At 40.8% G+C, this 6,000-nt stretch overlaps 1 long non-coding RNA gene across 2 annotated transcripts in view; it reads left to right on the plus strand.

Annotated features, from left to right (window-relative positions):
- LOC102152863 overlaps nt 1-5,145 on the plus strand; it is an 86,695-nt gene extending 81,550 nt beyond the window's left edge. For both annotated transcript variants that reach the window (XR_005367235.1, XR_005367234.1), the window contains exons 5-6: nt 3,878-4,114; nt 4,838-5,145. This is a non-coding gene — a long non-coding RNA (uncharacterized LOC102152863). The remainder of the gene's footprint in view (nt 1-3,877; nt 4,115-4,837) is intronic.
- The last annotated feature ends 855 nt before the right edge of the window (nt 5,146-6,000 follow it).

Consider the following 6,000-nt stretch of genomic DNA (forward strand, 5'->3'; position numbering starts at 1 on the left):
TCAGCATAATACCCTCCAGTTCTATCCTCGTCGAAGCAAATGGTGGGTTGAGGCAATTTGTTGTCTCTGATGGCTGAGGAATATTCCCTTGTATACATAGACCACATCTTCTTTCTCCATCATCTTTCGATGGACACCGAGGCTCCTTCCACAGTCTGGCTATTGTGGACATTGCTGCTAGAAACATCGGGGTGCAGGTGTCCCGGCCTTTCATTGCATCTGTGTCTTTGGGGTAAATCCCCAGCAGTGCAATTGCTGGGTCTAGGGCAGGTCTATTTTTAACTTTCATTTCACAAAAAGGCTTTTTAAAAAGAGAATGCAATCTGCTGGCAGATGTTTGAGTTGAAATTTTCTTAGCTCACAATGGAAATATTTAACGAGACATACTTGTGATCTACCTTCTGTGTCTGTCGCACGTTAGCAGACCACTTCTCTCATTTCTGCTCTTCTGCAAAGCCGGCTGCAACCAAGACTTCTCAGCTTAGGGAAGAGGATTCTTTTGTTTCTTAGTAGAGTTCCTTGTTCACATTCTTCTTCAGCAACATCTGCCAAGGTTCTCATCTAAGTTCTTAACCCACTTGAGAGAACTTGGCCCTACGATACCCCATTACCATTTATTAAGCAGTTAGGTACTGGGCTCTTGGCTTGATTTGAGTAGGTCAGTCCTGTAAGTTAATCCTCACAGGAAGTATATAAATCAGGTTTTATTTTACAAAAGAAGAAACAAAAGAGATTAAGTAACTCCTCTGGAGTCTCACAACTAGTAAGTAGCAATCGGAATCCACCTGAGTTATTTCCATCATAGATGGACCACTTTCTCTTCTACTTCAGCCAATCCACATCTATAGCCCCACTGTCTATGACCACTTCCAGAGATCATATCACACGCACATTTGTCCCTGCATTGCTACTCTAGTTAGGAAAATCTCTATTGATTCCCATGGCCCATTAGCAGGTTTTAAAGAATAGCACCGATGTATCACCATGGAATTCAAAGTTAGGCTGGAATGGAAGGTCTTCCAATCGTCTAACCCCAGTGTAATTCCACACAACTACCACTGCTCTCTTTAACTCATTCTCTGCTCCAGCTGAATGGAATTTCAAGTTCTCTCCCAGCTAGAATGCAAATGTCATGAGAGCTTGGCGACTTTGGCCTGTCTTGTTCACTGCTGACTCCCCAAACCCTAAAATAGTGACTGTCACAGAGTAGACATCTAACTACTGCTGAATGAATGAATGAATGAATGAATGAATATGCTGTTCTATCCTATCTCTGGACATCATCTGGAATGCCTTACGATCATCTGTACCTATGTGACTCCTACTTCAATATTCAAGGTCTAGTTAAAAGGCCACTTCTCCAATTCTTAAATTCTCAGCCTGAAGCAATCAATTTAGGGTTATTAGGATCTTAGTCCATTTGGGCGGCTACCACAAACATACCATAGCCTGAGCAGCTTAAACATTTATTTGTCATAGTTCTTCAGGCTCACAGAGTGCTATCTCCTCACTGTATCCTCACATGACAAATGAGGTGAGAGGGCTCTCTGGGGTCTCTTTTACAAGGGCACTAATCCCATTCATGAGGGTTCTACCCTCATGACCTAATCACTTCCCAAACACCCCACCTTCTAATACCATCATATTGGGAGTTAGGCTTCAACATATACATTTTGGGCGATACAAACATTCAATCCAAAATGGCTAGTAAATATATACAATTTCTAATATTAGACTGGCTTCTATGGGCTTGGAGGTAGGAAGTAGCAACACATGTGCCACATATCTCTCACCGTTGAATTCGTCTCTTTAACTTTCTGTGTAGAAAACTCGGAGGCAGCAAGAAGACCGTGCCCCAAGATCACATAGACAGCAGCCAGTTACTGGCAGGAACAGAAAGAAATTCAGACTTTACCCTCAATCCAAATTCAGTACTCTTTCCCATTTATCTAAAGAGTAATGAATTATAAAGCTTCCACACTTTTGAGTGCTAAAGGCTAATTATTATGTTTAAATGCATATAAAGATACATCCATATGGTATATTTCCATAGGTCACCATGTGAGAAAGTGTAAGTGGGAAGGAGCTTAGATAGTTCATTGGAAAGACAATCTGTCTGTATATGTGATGAGGATGGTAAGAAAGCAGCCAACTGTAAGCTTTTTTTTCCCCCTGCACTGCCTGAAAATCCATGACAGACATGGTAGCTGATAAGGCTGAGGAGCAGTGGGAGTCCGATCCAGCATGTTTGAATGAAAGGATAAAACAAATGAAACAAACTTTTTTGAAGCCAGAGCAGCAGTAATCCCTCTTGTGTATGCTTTAGTGAATTTGGCCTCCCAGATAGAGGTTTGTAAAGAACAAAGTAGCAGCCCATGGATGACAATGGGAAAACCAGCTTTACAGGCAAAATCTCAGAAGGAAGGTGGGGAAAAGGAAGAGAAAAGGAAGAGCAGGGATTCAGTGTGGAGGACGGATGGAGGCATCTGTTGTTCATGGCTTCCTGTTTCCTTACACACAATTCTATTGTCCTGACAATATATTTTTAGAAGGGTGATTCTATGTTGCGTAGGGAAATGGTAGGTTACCAGGTACAACTTTTAAGTTGACAGCACCTTACCTGTAAAAACGTATAGGCTACAGAGTGTTATTTTTAAGTTAGGTTCATTATCTCATTTGATTCTCAACAAAATCATGAGGAAGGTGTTGCCTTTTTTGGGTGGGGGGAGGTGAAGGGTTTAAACTTAGCCTGATATTATAATGAAGGAAATTGAGGCAGCAAAGCGGCCACTGTGGTAAGGCAAGCACAGCAATGCTAGTCCAAGTCTTACAAGTGTGTTATGACATGAGACCAGCCTAGTGGTTCCCAAATCTGACCTTGTAACAAACAGATATTATTTTAACTGGTTGCAAAAATGTAAACTTGCCTTTTGCCTCAGTCCCTTCCACCCCTCACTTCCTGACCACCCCCCTTCTGCTTTTCTCATCTCTTTCATTCTCTCGCACATGAGCATTCTGGCTTCCTCTCTATCTATCTTAATCCTCTTCTCAGTCTTTCTGTTTCCACTGGACAGAATTCATTAAGTAAATTATTTATTTAGAGAGGGGGAAGAGACAGAGAGAGAGAATCTTTTTTTTTTTTTTAAGATTTTATTTATTCAAGAGAGACACAGAGAGAGAGGCAGAGACACAGGCAGAGGGAGAAGCAGGCTTCCTGGGGGGAAGTCCTGGGGGGAAGTCCCCGATGTGGGACTCGATCCTGGGACCCAGGACCCCAAAGGCAGATGCTCAACCACTGAGCCACCCAGGTGTCCCAAGAGATAGAGAATTTTAAGTAGGCTCCACACCCCATCATGGAGCTCAATGGGGCTTGATCTCACAACCCTGAAATCATGATCTTAGCTGAAATCAAGTGCCAGATGCCTAACCGGATGAGCCACCCAGGTGCTCTTCACATTGAGAGAAATTAGAGATTTTTGTTTATTCCAACTCTATAGGGTATGGTTTGGAAATTTTAAAAGGTTAATGTTGTTTCTTCTAGCAGTCCAGAAAAAAAGAAAAGAAAAGAAAAGAAAAATCAAGATTTCTGGATGTATTTATGTCCTATAACATATGATAATTGTGATGTTTTAAATTTCATGATTAATAAAGAAAAATGGGTGTGCTATATACAAAAGCTACTGACACAAGCTCCACTCAAAGACTGGAGTGATTGTAAGGGCAGGGACCTAATGAGACCCAAAGAAATAAAGTGAAAAAGATTCTGGGAAAGCAATGAGGCCTAAAATATAAACGGACACACACCTAAAAACATTTCTCATATTGAGTCCTTTAGGTTATTGCTAATAAAGCATGTATTGTGTTTCTGCAACTGTAGGTTCCTATTGATATTTTGATCCATCAGAACGGCATCAAGCGCCAGATTTACTGCACAGCTCTGAAGTTCCTTACAAGGCAAGGAGAAGATCAAAGAACACTGACCTGTACATACAGAACTAAAAGGATAACAGAGAAATAAAAACAAACGTACTCCATGGTATCACCTATACCGGGAATCTAAAGAAAAGTCAGCTCGTAGAAACAGGGACAAAAAGTGGCTGCCAAGACCTGGAAGGTGGGAGAAAGGGTGATAAAGGGCACAAGCTTTCAGCGATTAGATGAATAGGGTCTGAAGTCCTAATGTATAACATGGTGACTACAGTTGCTAACACTACAAAGTACCATTGAAATTTGCTAAGACAGTAGAACCTAAACATGCTCAACAACTTTTTTTTTTTTTTTTTTTAATGTACTACTGATTTCTGCTTCTTTTTTCTTTTCCTGGTAAGCTGGACCACCCTGGGATGCAACTATCCAGGGCTTTAAAGTCCAGTCATGCATTTGTACAAAGTCACACACTTTAAACTGCTAAGAGATAAAGTCTTTTAATTCTTGGCCCAAGCACAAGGAAATACACTCTCTACTTGTTAGCTGTGAAGCAGACAACTTAGAATTCTCTTCTTTAATCTCTGTGATATATATATTGTTATGGCCCCTATCTGGAAAAAAAAAAAAAAAAAGCAGCAGCTAGCCGACACTTTTCCCTAGTTCTAGATGATCTTATGCTCAAATGCCACTTGCAAATTGAATGCATGTATATCCAAACTCATGGTCAAAAAGTGGTATCTACAACATTTGGGAATTTTAAACAAAATCACAGGATGTGACCGAAGTAGAGCAGGTAAGAATCTAGCGCTTCGTGGTGTAACAGAATCTCTAAAAGCAGTAGATACTGTTGGTTGGTGGAATCCGTGGGTCACCAGATATCACACCTTCAGTTTCTACTCGTTTTCTCCAGATCTTTTGGGGGTGGTGGTTTCATGCATGCCATGTTGTGAGTTGTCACTGCCAGCTTCTCCTCCCTCTCTATATCATCCACAACCTGGAACAAACGTTGCTAAGGACAAACTATGCCCAACGAAAGAGCTCCAGCCAGCTAGAAGTATGTGGACAAGATCGCAACCTGAACTTTGGGAGCTGTTTTTATTTCACAAGCTGCTGTTGTCTTAAGCACTTACGATGTGGCCTGGAAAAGACAAATAGTCTTCTGAAAATATCTCTACAGGAAGAGCCTTCTCCCCAGTACCTATAAAACATTCATAACACCTTCATTGTGCTGTAAATCCTTAGCAGGAGTTGATAACAGTGCATGAATTTTTAATGTAACATTTATAAATGGTTATTAAAACTATCCTTAAAGTAAAGTGTCAGTTTATTTTTAATTAACTGCTGGCTATTTAAGCTCCCAGATGGCCTGGGGAAAGACCAATAGGCCCACATGTCAATTATCCTCCCTGTGGCCCCATCTTTAACCCCTTGTAGTCTGCTGTCACACAGAACAATGCATGTAAGCTCTAAGGACTTAAATAAACTGCAGATATGGTCTTGGGAACATTGTATTTCTTATAAAATAGTCCTGGAATATCTGTCAGCTACCATGGCTACCACAAAACCATGTGGTAAGCACTACCTGTTCTGAATGCTTACAGCCCAAACCCACCTCCATATACCCATATCCAGCAAGAGAGAAAATCAGGGCAAAGAAGAATGATGAAAAGATTCTAGAACACTAGAACGGAGACAGGATTCTAACTCGGGTTCAGTGGCATTCTACTTTCATGGTATTGAGCAAATTTCAGCTCAAAAAGTACAAAAGGAATATACTTCTATATCTGTAAAGGTAGGGATGGTGCAAACTGCTCTGCTTTTCTCAAAAGGTTGTAAGCATCAAATTAAAAGCGAGGTATGAACATATTTTACGAACCATAATAAGCAGTCCACATGTATGGTCTCCTCTTTATTGTCTTCCAATTACCGATCACTGTCCTCATGGACTCTTGGTATGGATTTCCCCAAATTCTGAATTTGCCTTTTCTTTCTAGAGCCCAGAAATCAGGGAAACCCATTGTGTCCATATTAGAACTTTAGAGTTCTGATCTTTCCTATGGCTGGAAAGATTCT

Source organism: Canis lupus, chromosome 11, assembly GCF_011100685.1.
Source record: "Canis lupus familiaris isolate Mischka breed German Shepherd chromosome 11, alternate assembly UU_Cfam_GSD_1.0, whole genome shotgun sequence".
In the NCBI taxonomy this organism is placed as follows: Eukaryota; Metazoa; Chordata; class Mammalia; order Carnivora; family Canidae; genus Canis; species Canis lupus.